This window comes from Salmo trutta, chromosome 13 (assembly GCF_901001165.1).
Source record: "Salmo trutta chromosome 13, fSalTru1.1, whole genome shotgun sequence".
In the NCBI taxonomy this organism is placed as follows: Eukaryota; Metazoa; Chordata; class Actinopteri; order Salmoniformes; family Salmonidae; genus Salmo; species Salmo trutta.
The window spans coordinates 34,730,874-34,753,321 of record NC_042969.1 but is presented as its reverse complement, the minus strand read 5'-3'; the positions used below and the strand labels follow the sequence as shown (position 1 = coordinate 34,753,321).

General features: G+C 44.8%; 1 long non-coding RNA gene across 1 annotated transcript; it reads right to left on the bottom strand.

Annotated features, from left to right (window-relative positions):
* Window positions 1-1,416: 1,416 nt before the first annotated feature.
* LOC115205697 (uncharacterized) lies at window positions 1,417-19,421 on the bottom strand. The gene is made up of 2 exons (XR_003880662.1): window positions 19,364-19,421; window positions 1,417-1,735 (listed from the first exon to the last, which is right to left on the bottom strand). It is a non-coding gene; the product is annotated as an uncharacterized LOC115205697 (long non-coding RNA).
* Between the last annotated feature and the right edge of the window lie 3,027 nt (window positions 19,422-22,448).

Here is a 22,448-nt window from a genome sequence, read left to right as displayed (position 1 = left end):
TGTATGTAAAAACACCTAAGATTTTCTGGGCTAAAAATGTAAGAAATAATACATAAAAATAAATAAATACTGTATAGTTTCCTAAGGACTAGAAGCGAGGCGACCATCTCTGTCGGCTCCATCTTGCCTGAAGCAGAGAGTACTGACCCGGTAAAAGTTATAGAGGCTCTTCAGAAACACTTTGAGCCATCCAGGAACATGATCTATGAGAGGTATGTGTTTAATATTTGTCAACAAACTCAATTTGAAACAACAGAGCAGTACATTGCAAATCTGAGAAAGCTAGCAGACACATGAATTTGGCGCATTGCGAGAGGAACTAGTCCGTGACAGGCTTGTCAAAGGCACTAAAAATATAGCTGCAAGAGCGCGCATTCTCAGAAAACCGGACCTCACACTGAACAAAGCTATTGCTGAGTCGTTCAAGTGAACAAGGACAAAGGCAAATCAGAAAAATATATGGGGGTGAACCAGAGACTGTACATTATACCTCCCGTTAGTTACGTTCAGAATCAAAACGCCAAACATATTGTAGTAAACAGACAGTTTACAGGGGATAATAACAAACATAGAATGCCAAATGACTGACTCTGTCATTACTGTGGTTCAGTACATGCCAAAGCCAAACGCCCAGCATGCGGTGTCACCTGTAAAGCATGTTGCAAACAAAACCACTTTGCCAGAGTTTGTAAACCATCCCAACACAAACCTCAACTCAATCTAGTAGAGGAAGATAATGAGTCAAATGACCAAACAACAGATGCAATGTTAATTTTGTGGAAAGCAAGACAAAAAATGGTTCATTAAACTTAAGCTAGCTCCACTCAGTGATGAGCCATTGACATATGACCCCAGCCATACAACTAAATGTCAACTAGACACAGGATCAACAGTGAATGTCATAAGCTATGGGGACCTACAGCAAGTCACCCAAGAGGCAATCCAGTTCTCCTACCCAGCGAAGCTCCACTCAAGCTATGTGACGGCACACCGATAAAGACAACAGGAGAATGCAATCTCAAAACAGATCATGATGAAAAAATGTCAACACCGCAAGCACAACATCTACTGAGGTCATCATGACAACTGAGGAGATCGTCTCCAAGTACAAGGATGTGTTGGATGGGCTTGGCTGCCTTCCTGGAGAGCCACACCTAGAAGTAGACAATGCAGCCCGGCCTGTGCAGCAGCTATCAAGACTGGTACCTGAAGGGAAGGATCACAAAGGCCATACATTCAATGGACAATGCAGATATTATCACGAAAGTCACAGAGCCTTCACCCTGGATTAACAACATGGTTGTCATTGAAAAACCTGATAAACTATGAATATGCATGGCCCTCAGTGCACTCAACAAAGCCTTACTGAGATCACACTTCCAGATGCTGTAATGACTGACGCCAGAGATGAGAAGCTGGTATGGGAGTTGAACATTTAATGAGGAACAGACAGGTAACAGGACAAGAACATCTTCAACACACGGGTAGACAAAGACAAACAACAATTAATGCTGAAGCAGGGAACAGAGCGGGGAACCAGACATATATAAGGAAGGTAATGACAGAGGTGATTGAGTCCAGGTGAGTCCAATAATCGCTGATGCGTGTGATGGGGGGAAGGCAAGTGTGCGTAATGATGGTGGCAGGAGTGCACAATGCTGGGGAGCTTGGCGCCCTCGAGCGCCCTGGGGAAAAAGCGGGTGCCCCCCTCTAGGGGCACCACCTGGCGTTCCACCTGGGCGAGCCTGACAGCTGGCCGAGGCATGGGAAAAGGACAAGCCGGCTGTGCGTGAAACCCCAACGAACCGGCAGAGGCGTGAGAGCCTGGCGAGCCGGCAGAGGCATAGGAGCCTTACGATCCAGCAGAGAAATGAAGGCCTGTCGATCACGCTGAGGCGTGGGAGCCCGATGATCCGGCGGAGGCGTAGCAGCCTGACGAGCTGGCTGGGCGTAAAAACCTGACGATCCGTCTGAGGCCTGACGTGGGATGGGCGCCTTCCGTGCCAACCGGGGCAAGAAACCTCTCGAGTCAGCTAGGGCGTGACAGCCTGACGAGCTGGCTTAGGCACCCCCGGTTCCATCGGTGTCGGGCCCCAGACACGACGTCACCGCCAACCGAAACGTCATCACTCCCGATGCTTCGTATGCTGGCTTCAGCATTCTGTGAGGACCGACGCCGGAGATGAGGAGCAGGTACAGGAGTTGAACAATTAATGAGGAATAGACAGGTAACAGGACAGGAACAGCGCGAGCACATGGGTAGACAAACACAAACGACAATTAACGCTGAAGCAGGGAACAGAGCGGGGAACCAGACATATATAAGGAAGGTAATGACAGAGGTGATTGAGGCCACGTGAGTCCAATAATCGCTGATGCGCTGTGACGGGGGGAAGGCAGGCGTGCGTAATGATGGTGGCAGGAGTGTGCAATGCTGGGGAGCCTGGCACCCTCGAGCATCAGTGGGGAAGAGCGGGAGCAGCCGTGACAGTTCCCCCCCTCTAGAGGCATCACCCGGCTACCAGAGATATCCAACGCAGAGGTATTCTCAGTACTCGATGCCAAATATTGGCAAGTCAAACTTGATGAAGTGAGCAGCTATCTAACAACTTCCTGGACACCTGTAGGTGGATATAGATGGCTGAGAATGCCATTTGGAATCAAGCCAGCAGCTGAAGAAAACCAGCGCAGACAGTGTGAAGCACTACAGGGACTAAAAGGAGTGAGTATGATCACCGATGACATTCTACTGTATGGATGTGGTGACACACCCGAAAAGGCGATGGCAGATCATGACAGAAACCTCACAGCTCCCCTGCAGAGAGCAAGAGATGTCTACAAAAATAAACTCTGGTTAAAGCTGCCGAGTGTGACATACATGGGTCAGCTTTTCACCACTAAAGGGCCTTCACCCTGACCCAGAGAAAATAACAGCCATTCAGAACATGTGTACACCGACTGATGCCAAGTCACTTCAGAGGCTGTTGGGGTTTGTGAACTCTCTTGCAAAATTCATGCCCCGCCTATCTGAATAGTGTGAGTCGTTCAGAAGACTGACTGACAAGGACATTCACTGGACATGGATAACATAGCATGATGCAGCAGTTGAGACTATCAAACACCAAGTGCTCAGGCCTATGACCTGAATGAGGAAGTCACACTGCTGCAGTGTGATGCCAGTGAGACAGGTTTGGGCGCAGCCCTTCTACAGAAAGGACAACCTGTTGCATTTGCTTCCAGAACATTGACTCAGACAGAACAAAGATATTCACATTGAGAAAGAATGTCTCTCCATTCTTTTGGCATGTGACAAGTTTGACCAGTATCAACATGGCAGAGAGTTTATCACAATACATAGCCACCACAAACCGCTTGAGACGATCTTCAAGAAATCCCTTCTCATAGCACCCAAGCGACTGCAGAGAATGTTGCTAAGGCTACAAAGATACCAACTCCATGTGCAATACAAACAAGGCCAAGAACTACATGTAGCTGACTTCCTGTCCAGAACACCTCAATCAAAGTAAACTGTTCTCAGGACCCACTGTTTCAGGTTTTGTACACACAAATCAACAACGGATGGCCTGGAACCAAACAGGCTGTGAGTCAAACACAGAAATATTTCTGGACGTACAAAGAGGAGCTCACCACAGAAAATGTATTGATATTTGTAGTATCTGTGATCTATATCTGTTTATATTAGTTTCTATGCTGTTACTAAGCAGTAATGTATTACGGCAGTGCTATGTTACTACACCTAAAAGGAAATGCACATGCACACTATTGGGTCGGGCTGTAGAGCACGAGTTGTTTTGACTAAACGAAACAAACTGTACTTCTGTCTCCTGCCTGGTCATTTCTCCACAACACAAATATTACAATATTTGAAGGGAACAGGGTCTTCATCCCTGACATGTTACGTGGTGACTTTCTACTCAAAATGCAGTCTGGCCACTCAGGCATAGAGGCCAGTCTCAGAAGGGCACGTGATGCTGTTTCCTGGTCAATAAACAGCATTCTTACGTAGGTTTTCCTCTTGTCCAGATGGGATAGGGCAGTGTGCAGTGTGATGGCGATTGCATGTCTGTGGACCTATTGGGGCTGTATGCAAATTGTAGTGGGTCTAGGGTAACAGGTAAGGTAGAGGTGATATGATCCTTGACTAGTCTCTCAAAGCACTTCAAGATGACAAAAGTGAGTGCTACCGGGCAATAGTAATTTAGTTCAGTTATCTTTGCTTTTTTTGGGGTACAGGAACAATGGTGTCCATCTTGAAGAATGTGGGGAAAGCAGTCTGGGATAGGGAGCGATTGAATATGTCCGTAAACACACCAGCCAGCTGGTATGCGCAATGTCTGAGGACGGGCTAGGGATGCCATCTGGGCCGGGAGCCTTGAGAGGGTTAACGTGTTTAAATGTCTTACTCATGTCGGCCACGGAGTAGGAGAGGGGAGGCCCGCAAGTCCTTGGCATCGGGCCGCATTGGTGGCAATGTATTATCCTCAAAGTGGGCAAAGAATGTGTTTAGTTTGTCTGGAAGCAAGACGTCGGTGTCCGTGACGTGGCTGGTTTTATTTTGTAGTCTGTAATTGCCTGTAGACCCTGCCACATATGTCTCATGTCTGAGCCGTTGAATTGCGACTCCACTTTGTCCCTATACCGACATTTCGCTTGTTTGATTGCCTTGCGTAGAGAATAACTACACTGTTTATATTCAGCCATATTCCCGGTCATCTTTCCATGGTTGAATGTGATGGTTCGCGCTTTTTGAAATGCTGTGGCACTTTCAGTTTTTACAATGGAGGAGTAAATAAATGGCTGCGTGGTGGCTGCAAAATATTTATATGCAAGTTTCAAAAATAAAATAAAATGCACAGCCCTAAAACTCTGCAGGCTAATACACCTAGAAGTGAGTTAACATAAAAAAATATTATATAAAAAGATACGGATTGACAGATTGATAGCTCTTTCTCGATCATTTTGCTTTTTCTCGATCATTTTGTTTCGTTGATAGCTACCTACACAAATAGCTAGCTAGAATAAAGTGTTATTAACAAGATGAACCCCATTTAATCCATCCCAGTCATCCCCCCCTCCCCCAACACATACACCCTCGGACCACCCTCAGACTCTGTTTACACACTGATCTTAACATGGCACATGAACAACATCTGTTGCAATGTTGTCACAGAACTTTTAATGCATTTGATTAATGCCATTTAAGAAAAAAAGGTTTCAAAATTGAAGAAAAAAGAAACTTCAGAGTCTAAATGGCATATGTTATTATTATTATATTATTACATGAGAAAATGTACATCTCACTCCCAAATCAGTTATGTCTGGTGCTTCTACATCTGCATTGCTTGCTGTTTGGGGTTTTAGGCTGGGTTTCTGTACAGCACTGTGTGACATCCGCTGATGTAAAAAGGGCTTTATAAATACATTTGATTGATTGTGCTCATAACAAAAACTCAGCAAAAAAAGAAACGTCCCTTTTTCAGGACACTGTTTTTGAAAGATAATTCGGAAAAAATCCCCAAACTTCGCAGATCTTCATTGTAAAGGGTTTAAACACTGTTTCCCATGCTTGTTCAATGAACCATAAACAATGAATGAACATGCACCTGTGGAACAGTCGTTAAGACACTAACAGCTTACAGACGGTAAGCAATTAAGGTCACAGTTATGAAAACTTAGGACACGAAAGAGGCCTTTCTACTGACTCTGAAAAACACCAAAAGAAAGATTCCCAGGGTCCCTGCTCATCTGCGTGAACGTGTCTTAGGCATGCTGCAAGGAGGCATGAGGACTGCAAATGTGGCCAGGGCATTAAATTGCAATGTCCATACTGTGAGACGCCTAAGACAGCGCTATAGGGAGACAGGACGGAAAGCTTATCGTCCTCGCAGTGGCGTACCACGTGTAACAACCCCTGCACAGGATTGGTACATCCGAACATCACACCTGCGGGACAGGTACAGGATGGCAACAACAACTGCCCGAGTTACACCAGGAAAGCACAATCCCTCCATCAGTGCTCAGACTGTCTGCAATAGGCTGAGAGAGGCTGGACTGAGGGCTAGTAGGCCTGTTGTAAGGCAGGTTCTCACCAGACATCACCGGCAACAACATCACCTATGGGCACAAACCCACCGTTGCTGGACCAGACAGGACTGGCAAAAAGTGCTCTTCACTGACAAGCCGCGGTTTTGTCTCACCTGGGGTGATGGTCAGATTCGCGTTTATCGTCGAAGGAATGAGCTTTACACCGAGGCCTGTACTCTGGAGCGGGATCAATTTGGAGGTAAAGGGTCCATCATGGTCTGCGGCGGTGTGTCACAGCATCATTGGACTGAGCTTCTTGTCATTGCAGGCAATCTCAACGCTGTGAGTTACATGGAAGACATCCTCCTCCCTCATGTGGTACCCTTCCTGCAGGCTCATCCTGACATGACCCTTCAGCATGACAATGCCACCAGCCACACTGCTCGTTCTGTGCGTGATTTCCTGCAAGACAAGAATGTCAGTGTTCTGCCATGGCCAGCAAAGAGCCCAGATCTCAATCCCATTGAGCACGCCTGGGACCTGTTGGATCGGAAGGTGAGGGCTAGGGCCATTCCATCCAGAAATGTCCAGGAACTTGCAGGTGCCTTGGTGGAAGAGTGGGGTAACATCTCACAGCAAGAACTGGAAAATCTGGTGCTGTCCATGAGGAGGAGATCACTGCAGTACTTAATGCAGCTGGTGGCCACACCAGATACTGACTGTTACTTTTGATTTTGACCCCCCCCCTTTGTTCAGGGACACATTATTCCATTTCTGTTAGTCACATGTCTGTGGTACTTGTTCAGTTTATGTCTCAGTTGTTGAATCTTATGTTCATACAAATATTTACACATGTTAAGTTTGCCTAAAATAAACACAGTTGACAGTGAGAGGATGTTTCTTTTTTTGCAGAGTTTATAACATACTAATCAGGGGAAATGGGAACCAGGTGTGTGTAATCAGACACGACAGTCGGGTTGATGATAATGAATCCCGTTCTGTGAATCCTAGAAAGCCTGTGACGTAGACCTCTGGAACTGGTGAACAGAATGAGCAGCAGTACTGGGGGGGATCCGTGACAATGTGTCTAGCGGTGTCTGTCAACACCACTACGATGGAACGTCCGGACCACGCCCCTCAAGTGGATTTACTGGAGGAATACCAGGATCTTCTCTAAGACCCAGGCTGCACACCTGGCTCCTCATCACCCCTGGGCCTGTGCCATTGACCTGCTGTCTGACGCAGCCTTCCTGAGAGGACAAGTCTATGTCACGTCTGCTCTCGCTCTTCCCTCCCCAGGCGCTTGAGGGCGCTAGGCTGCCCTGCATCACGCACTCGTGCCATCAATTAATCACACCTGCCTTCCCTCGTCACACGCTTCAGCGATATTGGACTCACCTGGACTCACTTATCATCTGTTAATTACCTCCCCTATATTTGTCAGTTCCCCAGCTCTGTTCCCCGCTTCTGCATTGATTGTCTTTTGTTTGTGTTACCTGTTTGCTGACACTGTTCTTGTCTCGTTCCATGCCCGTTCTTTATTAAATGTTTGACCCCCCTTACCTGCTTCGTCTCTCCAGCGTCATCCCATGTGACAGTCTATCCTCTCTTCTATGCAGAGACTGAGGTCAGATCTACATACAGGACAGCCTCCAGCAGGGTTTTATCTGCCCCTCTACATCACCATTCTCTTCAAGCTTCTTTTTTGTTAAGAAGAAAGATGTGGGACTGCGCCCCTGCATTGATTATCGAACACTGCATAAAGCCACAGTTAAGTTCAGCTATCCTTTACCTCTCACCCAACCATAATCGAACAAATGCACGGGGTGCAATACTTCACAAAACTGAACTTGAGGAGCGCCTACAATCTGGTGTGCATTCGTGCAGGCGACGAATGGAAAACGGCCTTTTCCACGACCACGGGCCATTACGAGTACTTCGTAATGCCTTTTGGCCTGTCTAATGCTCCTTCAGTCTTCCAGGCCTTTATTAACGAAGTGTTTCGAGACATGCTGGGATGGGGCGTAGTGGTTTAGGTAGACAACATTTTGGTCTATTCTGCTGATCGCATCCAGCATGTCTCATTAGTCAGGTCTTGTGCTGGGAAGACTGTTGGAGCATGATCTATATGTCAAACAAGAGAAATGTTTGCCTTTCCACCGGTCCGTGTCCTTCTTGGGCTACCTCATATCCACGGAGGGAATGGAAATGGAGGAGCAACGCATCAGTCAGGTCATGGCCCATCCCCAACTCCATGAAAGCAATCCAGCGATTCCTGGTGTTCACCAACTATTTCCGGAGGATCATCCGGGGCTTCAGCGTGGTGGTCGCACCTCTTACCTCCCTGCTGAGAGGAGGTCCCCAGCGGCTTCGTTGGACGGTGGAGGTGGAGAGGGCATTCGAGACACTGAAGGCACGCTTCACCATTGCTCCCGTGCTGGCATATCCCGACCCCTCACTCCCCTTTATCGTCAAGGTCGATGCCTCCAAAGTAGGAGTCGGGGCAGTGCACGCTTTCCCATAGGCCAGGCTCAAAGAATGTGAAGGCGGATGCCCTGTTTTTCCTCTATGACGCAGAGGAGAGGCAGGGAGAGGAGACCCCCATCATCCCTTCGTTCTGCATCATCGCGCCAGTGATGTGGGACGTGGACACCGACATACGGCAGGCCCTGCGCATGGAACCCGCACCTGCACAGTGCCCGGAGAACCGCGCCTATGTGTCCAAGGGTGTGCGGGACCGCCTCCTTACCTGGGCACACACGGCACCTGTGTCGGGTCATCCTGGTATAAGCTGTACCATCGCATGCCTGTCTGAGAAGTACTGGTGGCCCACCTTGGCTAGGGACGCCCAGGTCTCTTCCTGCTCCATCTGTGCTCAGTCAAAGACACCCAGACACCTCCCTTATGGAAAGCTCCTTCCCCTGCCGGTTCCACAACGACCCTGGTCTCACCTCTCGGTGGACTTTGTCACTGACCTTCCCCTCTCCCAGGGGAACACCACCGTTCTCGTTGTTGTGGACAGGTGTTCCAAAGCTTGTCGCCTCCTTCCTCTGCCTGGGCTCCCGTCGGCCATGCAAACTGCGGAGGCACTTTTTACGCATGTCTTCCAGCACTACGGGATCCCAGAGGACATTGTGTCAGATCGTGGTCCTCAGTTCACCTCACACGTATGGAAAGCATTCATGGAACGCCTCTGGGTTATGGTCAGTCTCACCTCCGGGTACCATCCTCAAGCTAATGGGCAGGTGGAGAGGATCAATCAGGAAGTGGGCAGGTTCCTGAGGTGTTACTGTCAGGACCGGCCAGGGGAGTGGGTGTATTTTCTTCCTTGGGCTGAGTAAGCGCAGAACTCCCTCCACCACTCCTCCACTAACCTCACTCCTTTCCAGTGCGTGTTGGGGTATCAGCCGGCCCTGGCACCTTGGTATCTGAGCCAGACTGAGGCCCCTGTACTGTCACGGATCCCCCCGGTACTGCTGCTCATTCTGTGCACCAGTTCCGGAGGTCTACGTCACCGGCCTTATAGGTGTCACTGAACTGGTTCAATACCACCAGCCCCGGACTGTCTTGTCTCATTACACACACCTGGTTTCTATTTCCCCTGATTAGTAATTGTATATATGTGCCCTCTGTTCCCCATTGTCCTTGTCGGTTTTTGTTCCATGTCCGTTGGTCTTGTGAGTACTTGTGCTTTGTTGTTTCGGCTTTCGTGCTACGTATATTGTTCACTTGTTATTTCGGGTCTCGTCCCATGTAGTGTTATTACGGGTCTCGTGTAGGTCTCCTGTGTAATTATTAGAGGTTTACACCTGCTCTTTTGTTTGGGTTACATTCCTGTGTATTTTATATACATGTTTGTTTTGGGCTTTGTCCCCATGCCTTTTTCATGACATGTTGTCTTTCTGGGTGGAATAATAAAACCCCCTATTACGTATTCCTGCGCCTGTCTCCGATCATTATACGACGTGACACTACATCACAGCCAGGGAATTATACCCTACGTCACATCCAGGGAATTGCACCCTACGTCACAGCCAGGGAATTATACCCTACGTTACAGCCAGGGAATTATACCCTACGTTACAGCCAGGGAATTATACCCTACGTCACATCCAGGGAATTGCACCCTACGTCACAGCCAGGGAATTACACCCTACGTCACAGCCAGGGAATTACACCCTACGTCACATTCAGGGAATTATACCCTACGTTACAGCCAGGGAATTATACCCTACCTTACAGCCAGGGAATTATACCCTACGTTACAGCCAGGGAATTATACCCTACGTTACAGCCAGGGAATTACACCCTACGTCACATCCAGGGAATTGCACCCTACGTCACAGCCAGGGAATTACACCCTACGTCACAGCCAGGGAATTATACCCTACATTACAGCCAGGGAAATATACCCTACGTCACAGCCAGGGAATTATACCCTACGTTACATCCAGGGAATTATACCCTACATCACATCCAGGAAATTGCACCCTACCTCACAGCCAGGGAATTACACCCTACGTCACATCCAGGGAATTATACCCTACGTTACATCCAGGGAATTATACCCTACGTTACAGCCAGGGAATTATACCCTACGTTACAGCCAGGGAATTATACCCTACGTTACAGCCAGGGAATTATACCCTACGTTACAGCCAGGGAATTATACCCTACGTCACATCCAGGGAATTGCACCCTACGTCACAGCCAGGGAATTACACCCTATGTCACAGCCAGGGAATTATACCCTACGTTACAGCCAGGGAATTATACCCTACGTCACAGCCAGGGAATTATACCCTACGTTACAGCCAGGGAATTATACCTTACGTCACATCCAGGGAATTACACCCTATGTCACAGCCAGGGAATTAAACCCTACGTCACATCCAGGGAATTACACCCTACGTCACAGCCAGGGAATTACACCGCACTGGGTCACACAAACATAAACACAGACAGGCAGGCACATGCGGGTGCGTACACACACCAAGACAAGTGGTGGTCCGTGTGACGGTTAGACAGTTAGCTTTCACAGCTGTCCAGTGTCCTAACATAGAGACAGTTAGACAGTTCGTTTTCATAGTTGTCTAATGTCCTAACATAGAGACAGTTAGACAGTTAGCTTTCACAGCTGTCTAGTGTCCTAACATTTAGACAGTTAGCTTTCACAGCTGTCTAGTGGCCTAACACAGAGACAGTTAGACAGTTAGCTTTCACAGCTGTCCAGTGTCCTAACACAGAAACAGTTAGACAGTTAGCTTTCACAGCTGTCTAGTGTCGTAACACTGAGACAGTTAGACAGTTAGCTTCCACAGCTGTCTAGTGTCCTAACACAGAGACAGTTAGACAGTTAATTTTCACAGTTGTCTAGTGTCCTAACACAGAGACAGTTAGACAGTTAGCTTCCACAGCTGTCTAGTGTCCTAACACAGAGACAGTTAGACAGTTAATTTTCACAGTTGTCTAGTGTCCTAACATAGAGACAGTTAGACAGTTAGCTTTCACAGCTGTCTAGTGTCTTAACATCAAGAAGAGCAGCTGGGATGCCCTGGTTAGACCCTCCTCCACTCCATCAAGAGGAACAGCTGGGATGCCCTGGTCAGACACTCACTCAAGGTCATTCAATCAATCAATCAAACTTCATGGGCTTGTTTCCCAGACACAGATTAAGCCCATAGTCTTGGATTAAGAGCAGGTCATTTTAGTCCTGGACTAGGCCTAATCTGTGCTGGGAAATGGGCACTATTTATATGGCACATTTCCTACAAGGTAACAATACAAAACGCTTCACATGAAAGGCAATAAAGAAACAAATAAAACTGAAAGTAGAGGTAAAATCTTTCTGTAAAAATGTCCTTATTTCAATAAAATGATCAATACAAATGAGGTTGATGACCCCTGGATTCTATGGGATGCCACCAAAAGAATGCAACTGCATTTACATCGGCGTTTAATAAATCACAATTAAAGAAGATATTGTTAACTGTGTTTGAGCGTTCTCAACAAACACTCTTTTCAGACTAGGTAGCTTTTACTCTTTCCAAAGTCAAGACAGAACTTAATTTACTGATAAGACGGAGAGCAGAATGTGCCATCAATCGAGTAAGATTCAACCATTACTTCCATGGTAACCGTCCCAGTAGTTTACTGACCAACAAGCTACTCAGTAATGATCAATTAGCTGATATAGCATCTATTGAATCTGAAACAGGGGAATTGCAATCAGAACCCAAATTAATCAATCAAAGATTCTCCCGCTTCTATAAAGAAACTGTACACCTCTGATTGTAAATCCACACCTAGCCAGATTAAGTCCTTTCTAAAATAATTAAGAACTAATCTTCACTCAACAGAGGAAGCCCATTCAAATCACCTGCATGGGATAGTACTCCTCATGAAGTCCATTTAAAACTTTGGAATCAATTAGGTCCATTACTGCTCAACATGATTCAAATAGCTGTTCACAAGGGTTCGTTTGGGGGAAATGTGAACACAGCACTAATTTAGCTTGTATAAAAAAGGTAAGGATGCCACCCAGTGTTCTCACTATCGCCCCCTATCTTTGATAAACACAGATATTAAACAGTTTTCCAAAATGTTGTCATCCTGTCCGGAGACCTACTTACCCAAATTGATCCACATGGACCAAAGCGGGTTTGTTAAAAGGCATTTATCCTTAGATAACCTCTGTCGACTATTACATACAGATGTAGGATCTTAATTTAAGCCAGTTTTATAACAGGAAATGTGAATTATTATGTGAATTATAATTAATGGACATTTTTTGTAGGGGTTGATACATTTTTTGTTAGGGTAAATCAAGTCTGACATTTTAAAGTGTAAATTACAAACTTTAGAAGCCTTTTTAAACATTGAATACACCACAAGTTTGTATTTCCTGCTGTGCGGGAAAATACTCAGCAACAAAAGAGTGATCAAAGTAAGATCCTGAATCTGTATCTTAGATGCTTCATTAGAAGCAACTGTTCCTTGGGCTGTATTATCTTTTGATGCAGAAAATGCTTTTGATAGTCTAGAAGGGTAATATCTCTGGTCTGTATTGGAACATATTGGCATTTCATTAATATGATTAACCTTTAACTGCAGTTAACTAAATCAGGGTCACACAGAGTGTTTCTTGATAGTCTAAAACAAATCTACTTTGAAAAAAAAACTATTTTTTAACCTTTATTTAACTAGGCAAGTCAGTTAAGAACAAATTCTTATTTTCAATGACGGCCTAGGAACAGTGCCTTGTTCAGGGGCAGAACGACAGATTATACCTGACGCACATAGTTAAGGGCTTAAAAAAAGAAGACAACTGTCCCATGTCAGATACCATGTATTCAATTTGAAGTTTGTATCCCAATATTACATGTTATATACAGTGTAAAGAAAAAGTATGTGAACCCTTTGGAATGACCTGGATTTCTGCATAAATTGGTCATCAAATTTGATCTGATCTTCATCTAACTCACAACAATAGACAGACATAGTGTGCTTAAATTAATAACACACAAATTATTGTATTTTTCTTAAACATTTACAGTGTAGGTTGGAAAAAGTATGAAAAAGCTTATGACTTCTCCGAAAGCTAATTGGAGTCAGCGAACCTGGAGTCCAATCAATGAGACGAGATTGGAGTTGTTGGTTAGAGCTGCCCTGCCCTATAAAAAAAACCACACAACATTTCAGTTTGCTATTCACAAGAAGCATTGCCTGATGAGAACCATGCCTCGAACAAAAGAGACCTCAAAAGACCTAAGATTAAGAATTGTTGACTTGCATAAGGCTGCTGTTATTATTATCCATGGAATCTCTGGCACAGGCAATTCGTCAATCGAAGGAAATAACACCAATTTCTCTCAAATCTACTGATCACTTCATCTCCTTATACGCAGATTATATTTTACTACAGATACGACAATGTATCTCTGTCGCTCCCAAACGATCATAGATAAACTCAGCTTCATCTCAAGTTATAAAGTTAATTCGAACCAAATCAGCCCTACTGCCTCTCAGGACCCCGATGGAGGACTCCATCTCTACTTATGGAATCCACAATCATTTCCCATTTTTAATATTTGGGAGTAGAGATATTTCCTTCTTTAGATAAAATCATTGCCAGAAATGCTGAAATCAATTCAATCCGACCTCAGTAGATGGAGTAATATCCCAGTTGCATTAACTGGCAGAATATCTATTGTCAAAATAAATGTATTGTCAGGGCTGAATTTCTGTAGTTCAATGTTTCTCATGTCTCCCCCTTTAGCTAGTGTGATCAAATCCATAGTGCACTTTAAAAATGTATATGAAAACGATCCCAGATAAAATGAATACATTTACAAAGAGAGAAAGACCTGGGAAGACTATCCATACCAAACTTTAAATTGTATTTCCAGGTTCTACTATTTCGCCCCATCCTTAATTGGTTTAGACATGATTATTCTGTCCCCTGGCTGAGTATAGAGTGAAATATGCTGTCTCCAATTGCCCTGGAAGAGATGGTCTCCACTGACATATCCCTTAAACAATGTAAACTACGCTTTGATCCTATTATTGATCACACCATTTATATTCGGCTCAAAATGGAAAAACAATGTAACTGGGAATCAAAATGGCATGCCCACACTACAATATTACACAATAACGCCTTGGAATCTGGAGCGGCCTTTTGCCTACCCCCAATGGTCTAAATGTTGAATCCATACCCTTACCCCTTACCGCTATCATGGACAGTAATGGCTTGAGAACATTCCAAGATTTGATAGATACATACACATTACCAGGCAACTCCTTCTTTCTATATTTACAATTTAGGTCAGCTATGGAGTCCCTTTGGAGTCCCTTTGGAGACCCAACTACTGAAATAGCATGGTTTCTGGGTGGGGAGGGAGGATGTGGGTGGGTTGATGGGAACACGTGGGGGGGGGGGGGGGGTCATGGGTCGGAGGTTATCTTTATATGCATTTATTTGATTGTTTTTGTACCTGTAACCCCACTTCTGAAAAAGATAAATAAAAGCTCCCCTCAGGTCAACATCATTATGTACTTCTTCCTGTTTAATGACATTGAGTTCAAGCCCTTGTTCAGAGAAGAGACTCCAGTCACACACCTGTACTTTGGCAGGACCGTGAGCAAAGGTGATGTTTATAATGTTTTTGTCTAGTAACATTGTATTGTGTTTACATTTACGTAATTTAGCAGACGCTCTTAGCCAGAGCAACTTACAGTAGTGCATGCATACATTTCATTCAACACATTTTAAAAAAAAGAGTTTGTTGTTGTACTGGCCCCCCATGGGAATCGAACCCACAACCCTGGCGTTGCACACACCATGCTGGCATTGCAAACAACATGCTCTACCAACTGAGCCACAGGGAAGCCATTAGATGCTTTACTCATTAGATGCTATTTGTTTTAGCACTTTATCTTGTCTTTAAAGGCCCAGTGCAGTAAAACACTAGATTTCCTGTGTTTGTTTTTTTTAGATATGTTTCCACACTATGAGGTTGGAATAATGCTGTCAAATTGTGAAAATGATGATAATGCCCTCTAAGTGAAAGAGCTGTTTGAAAACGTCTGCCTGTTTTGGTGGGAGGAGTTTTGGCATTCCATGGTGACATCACCATGGGGTAAATTAGTTAATAGACCAATAAGAAAGAGAATTCCCAACCTCTCTGCCAGTAACAGCTAATTTTCAATTTTACACCCACTCAAACCACTCCCAGAAAGTCCAAGCAAAATTCTGCTTGAGAAATTGCTCTTTGCTAAAAAGCAATTTTTTCTTTCTTTGCAACCTGGTCTCAGAGCAATAAATATTATATTTTTCAAAAATCATGCCACTCCATTTACTATGTTACAGTATGTTACTTTACGTTAAGTTACATTACATTGGTCTACCAATGTAATCGTGGCCGTACAGTATAATCTGAATTGTAGGACATATAGTATCTTACCGCTTGATCGCACCAGTTTGCTTTGACCCGTTAAGTATAAAATATTACATTCGACTGCTTTAGAATGATATATTATGTTCGACTGCTTTAGTATGATATGTTTTGTTAGGTTAGGGGTTAGGGTTAAGGTTAGGGTTAATGTTAAAGTTATGGTTAAGGTTAGGAGTTAGGTTTTGTTTATTTTATTTCACTTTTATTTAACCAGGTAGGCTAGTTGAGAACAAGTTCTCATTTACAACTGCGACCTGGCCAAGATAAAGCAAAGCAGTGCGACACAAACAACAACACAGAGTTACACATGGAATAAACAAACATACAATCAATAATACAGTAGGAAAATCTATATACAGCACGTGCTAATGAGGTAAGATAAGAGAGGTAAGGCAATAAATAGGCCATGGTCGCAAAGTAATTACAATTTAGCAATTAAACACTGGAATGGTAGGATGTGCAAAGGATGAATGTGGAAGTTGAGATACTGGGGTGCAAAGGAGCAAGATAAATAAATAAATAAATACAGTATGGAGATGAGGTAGATTGGATGGGATATGTACAGGTGCAGTGATCTGTGAGCTGCTCTGACAGCTGGTGCTTAAAGCTAGTGAGTGAGGTAAGAGTCTCCAGATTCAGAGATTTTTGCAGTTCGTTCCAGTCATTGGCAGCAGAGAACTGGAAGGAGAGGCGGCCGAAGGAGGAATTGGCTTTGGGGGTGACCAGTGAAATATACCTGCTGGAGCACGTGCTACGGCTGGGTGCTGCTATGGTGACCAGTGAGCTGAGATAAGATGGGGCTTTACCTAGCAGAGACTTGTAGATGACCTGGAGCCAGTGGGTTTGGCGACGAGTATGAAGCAAGGGCCAGCCAATGAGAGCATACAGGTCGCAGTGGTGGGTAGTATATGGGGCTTTAGTGACAAAACGGATGGCACTGTGATAGACTGCATCCAATTTGCTGAGTAGAGTGTTGGAGGCTATTTGTAAATGTCATCGGCGAAGTTGAGGATTGGTAGGATGATCAGTTTTATGATCAGTTTGGCAGCATGAGTGAAGGATGGTTTGTTGCGAAATAGAAAGCCGATTCTAGATTTAATTTTGGATTGGAGATGTTTAATGTGAGTCTGGAAGGAGAGTTTACAGTCTAACCAGACACCTAGATATTTGTAGTTGTCCACATATTCTAAGTCAGAACCGTCCAGAGTAGTGATGCTGGACGGGCGGGCAGGTGCGGGCAGCGATCGGTTGAAGAGCATGCATTTAGTTTTACTTGCATTTAAGAGCAATTGGAGGCCACGGAAGGAGAGTTGTATGGCATTGAAGCTCATCTGGAGGTTAGTTAACTGTGTCCAACGAAGGGCCAGAAGTACACAGAATGGTGTCTACCTTGTTGTCTAGAGACTGGACATTGGCGAGTAATATACTCGGAAGCAGTGGGGGGTGTGCACGCCTTTAAAGTCTGACCAGGAGGCGGCTCCATCTACCTCTTTTGCGGTGATGTTGTTTTGGGTCGGCCTCTGGGATTAGATCCAATGTCCTGTGTGGTGGTGCGAACAAATGATCCTGTTCCGGAAAGTCATATTTCTGGTCATAATGTTGGTAAGTTGACGTTGCTCTGATATCCAATTGATCTTCCCGGCAGTATGTAAAAACACCTAAGATTTTCTGGGCTAAAAATGTAAGAAATAATACATAAAAATAAATAAATACTGTATAGTTTCCTAAGGACTAGAAGCGAGGCGACCATCTCTGTCGGCTCCATCTTGCCTGAAGCAGAGAGTACTGACCCGGTAAAAGTTATAGAGGCTCTTCAGAAACACTTTGAGCCATCCAGGAACATGATCTATGAGAGGTATGTGTTTAATATTTGTCAACAAACTCAATTTGAAACAACAGAGCAGTACATTGCAAATCTGAGAAAGCTAGCAGACACATGAATTTGGCGCATTGCGAGAGGAACTAGACAGGCTTGTCAAAGGCACTAAAAATATAGCTGCAAGAGCGCGCATTCTCAGAAAACCGGACCTCACACTGAACAAAGCTATTGCTGAGTCGTTCAAGTGAACAAGGACAAAGGCAAATCAGAAAAATATATGGGGGTGAACCAGAGACTGTACATTATACCTCCCGTGAGTGACGTTCAGAATCAAAACGCCAAACATATTGTAGTAAACAGACAGTTTACAGGGGATAATAACAAACATAGAATGCCAAATGACTGACTCTGTCATTACTGTGGTTCAGTACATGCCAAAGCCAAACGCCCAGCATGCGGTGTCACCTGTAAAGCATGTTGCAAACAAAACCACTTTGCCAAAGTTTGTAAACCATCCCAACACAAACCTCAACTCAATCTAGTAGAGGAAGATAATGAGTCAAATGACCAAACAACAGATGCAATGTTAATTTTGTGGAAAGCAAGACAAAAAATGGTTCATTAAACTTAAGCTAGCTCCACTCAGTGATGAGCCATTGACATATGACCCCAGCCATACAACTAAATGTCAACTAGACACAGGATCAACAGTGAATGTCATAAGCTATGGGGATCTACAGCAAGTCACCCAAGAGGCAATCCAGTTCTCCTACCCAGCGAAGCTCCACTCAAGCTATGTGACGGCACACCGATAAAGACAACAGGAGAATGCAATCTCAAAACAGATCATGATGGAAAAATGTCAACACCGCAAGCACAACATCTACTGAGGTCATCATGACAACTGAGGAGATCGTCTCCAAGTACAAGGATGTGTTGGATGGGCTTGGCTGCCTTCCTGGAGAGCCACACCTAGAAGTAGACAATGCAGCCCGGCCTGTGCAGCAGCTATCAAGACTGGTACCTGAAGGGAAGGATCACAAAGGCGATACATTCAATGGACAATGCAGATATTATCACGAAAGTCACAGAGCCTTCACCCTGGATTAACAACATGGTTGTCATTGAAAAACCTGATAAACTATGAATATGCATGGCCCTCAGTGCACTCAACAAAGCCTTACTGAGATCACACTTCCAGATGCTGTAATGACTGACGCCAGAGATGAGAAGCTGGTATGGGAGTTGAACATTTAATGAGGAACAGACAGGTAACAGGACAAGAACATCTTCAACACACGGGTAGACAAAGACAAACAACAATTAATCCTGAAGCAGGGAACAGAGCGGGGAACCAGACATATATAGGGAAGGTAATGACAGAGGTGATTGAGTCCAATAATCGCTGATGCGTGTGATGGGGGGAAGGCAAGTGTGCGTAATGATGGTGGCAGGAGTGCACAATGCTGGGGAGCTTGGCGCCCTCGAGCGCCCTGGGGAAAAAGCGGGTGCCCCCCTCTAGGGGCACCACCTGGCGTTCCACCTGGGCGAGCCTAGGTTAGGGGTTAGGGTTAAGGTTAGGGTTAATGTTAAAGTTATGGTTAAGGTTAGGAGTTAGGTTTTGTTTATTTTATTTCACTTTTATTTAACCAGGTAGGCTAGTTGAGAACAAGTTCTCATTTACAACTGCGACCTGGCCAAGATAAAGCAAAGCAGTGCGACACAAACAGTGAGCTGAGATAAGGCGGGGCTTTACCTAGCAAAGACTTATAGATGTCCTGGAGCCAGTGGGTTTGGCAACGAATATGAAGCGAGGGCCATCCAACGAGAGCATACAGGTCGCAGTGGTGGGTAGTATATGGGGCTTTGGTGACAAAACGGATGGCACTGTGATAGACTGCATCCAATTTGCTGAGTAGAGTGTTGGAGGCTATTTTGTAAATGACATCGCCGAAGTCAAGGATAGGTAGGATAGTCAGTTTTACGAGGGTATGTTTGGCAGCATGAGTGAAGGATGCTTTGTTGCGATATAGGAAGCCGATTCTAGATTTAATTTTGGATTGGAGATGCTTCATGTGAGTCTGGAAGGAGAGTTTACAGTCTAACCAGATACCTAGGTATTTGTAGTTGTCCACATATTCAGTCAGAACTGTCAGAGCCGTCAGAACGTCCAGAGTAGTGACGCTGGACGGGTGGGCGGGTGTGGGCAGTGAGCGGTTGAAGAGCATGCATTTAGTTTTACTTGCATTTAAGAGCAGTTCGAGGCCACGGAAGGAGAGTTGTATGGCATTGAAGCTCGTCTGGAGGTTAGTTAACACAGTGTTCAAAGAAGGGCTAGAGGTATACAGAATGGTGTCGTCTGCGTAGAGGTGGATCAGAGAATCACCAGCAGCAAGAGCGGCATCATTGATATATACAAAGAAAAGAGTCGGCCCGAAGATTGAACCCTGTGGCACCCCCATTGAGACTGCCAGAGGTCCGGACAACAGGCCCTCCGATTTGACACACTGAACTAAGAAGTAGTTGGTGAACCAGGCGAGGCAGTCATTTGAGAAACCAAGGCTGTTGAGTCTGCCAATAAGAATGTGGTGATTGACAGAGTCAAAAGCCTTGGCCAGGTCTATGAATACGGCTGCACAGTAATGTCTCTTATCGATGACGGTTATGATGTCGTTTAGGACCTTGAGCGTGGCTGAGGTGCACCCATGACCAGCTCTGAAACCAGATTGCATAGCGGAGAAGGTACGGTGGGATTCGAAATGGTCGGTGATCTATTTGTTAACTTGGCTTTTGAAGACCTTAGAAAGGCAGGGTAGGATAGATATCCTGTTAGGGCTAGGGGGCAGTATTTACACGGCCGGAAAAAAAACGTACCCGATTTAATCTGGTTACTACTCCTGCCCAGTAACTAGAAAATGCATATAATTATTGCCTTTGGATAGAAAACACCCTAAAGTTTCTAAAACTGTTTGAATGGTGTCTGTGAGTATAACAGAACTCATATGGCAGGCAAAAACCTGAGAAGATTCCATACAGGAAGTGACCTGTCTGACAAGTTCTTGTTCATCTTGGCTCTTTTTATTGAAGACTGAGGATCTTTGCTGTAACGTGACACTTCCTACGGCTCCCATAGGCTCTCAGAACCCGGGAAAAAGCTGAATGATATCGAGGCAGCCCCAGGCTGAAACACATTAGCGCGTTTGGAAAGTGGCCGATCAGAGGGCCATTAGACTAAGGCTCGTGCACGAGGGGATCCTATGCTTTTACTTTCTCTCTCGTTGAATGTAAACAGGCTTTGCCGGTCGGAATATTATCGCTTTTTTACTAGAAAAATTGCATAAAAATTGATTTTAAACAGCGCTTGACAAGCTTCGAAGTACGGTAATGGAATATTTAGATTTTTTTGTCACGAAATGCGCCGTGCTCGTAACCCTTATTTACCCTTTCGGATAGTGTCTTGAACGCATGAACAAAACGCCGCTGTTTGGATATAACAATGGATTATTTGGGACCAAACCAACATTTGTTATTGAAGTAGAAGTCCTGGGAGTGCATTCTGACGAAGAACACCAAAGGTAATCAAACTTTTCTAATAGTAAATCGGAGTTTGGTGAAGGCTAAACTTGCTGGGTGTCTAAATAGCTAGCCCTGTGATGCCGGGCTATCTACTTAGAATATTGCAAAATGTGCTTTCACCAAAAAGCTATTTTAAAATCGGACATATCGAGTGCATAGAGGAGTTCCGTATCTATAATTCTTAAAATAATTGTTATGCTTTTTGTGAACGTTGCCAATTTAGTAAATTGTTAGTAAATTCACCGGAAGTTTATGGGGGGTATGCTAGTTCTGAACGTCACATGCTAATGTAAAAAGCTGGTTTTTGATATAAATATGAACTTGATTGAACAAAACATGCATGTATTGTATAACATAATGTCCTAGGTGTGTCATCTGATGAAGATCATCAAAGGTTAGTGCTGCATTTAGCTGTCTTCTGGGTTTTTGTGACATTATATGCTAGCTTGAAAAATGGGTGTCTGATTATTTCTGGCTGGGTACTCTGCTGACATAATCTAATGTTTTGCTTTAGTTGTAAAGCCTTTTTGAAATCGGACAGTGTGGTTAGATTAACGAGAGTCTTGTCTTTAAAATGCTGTAAAATAGTCATATGTTTGAGAAATTGAAGTAATAGCATTTCTAAGGTATTTGAATAACGCCCCACAGGATTCCACTGGCTGTTACGTAGGTGGGACGATTTGGTGCCACCTACCCTAGAGAGGATATAGGTCTGTAGCAGTATGGGTCTAGAGTGTCTTCCCCTTTGAAAAGGAGGATGACCGCGGCAGCTTTCCTGTCTTTGGGGATCTCAGACGATACGAAAGAGAGGGTGAACAGGCTAGTAATACGGGTTGCAACAATTTCGGCGGATAATTTTAGAAAGAGAGGGTCCAGATTGTCTAGCCCGGCTTTGTAGGGCTCCAGATTTGTAGCTCTTTCAGAACATCAGCTAATGCAGTACGCCACAGGATGTTTTTGTGCTGGTCAAGGTCAGGTCTGGAGTGTACCAAGGGATATATCTGTTCCTGGTTCTACATTTTTTGATTGGGGCATGCTTATTTAAGATGGTG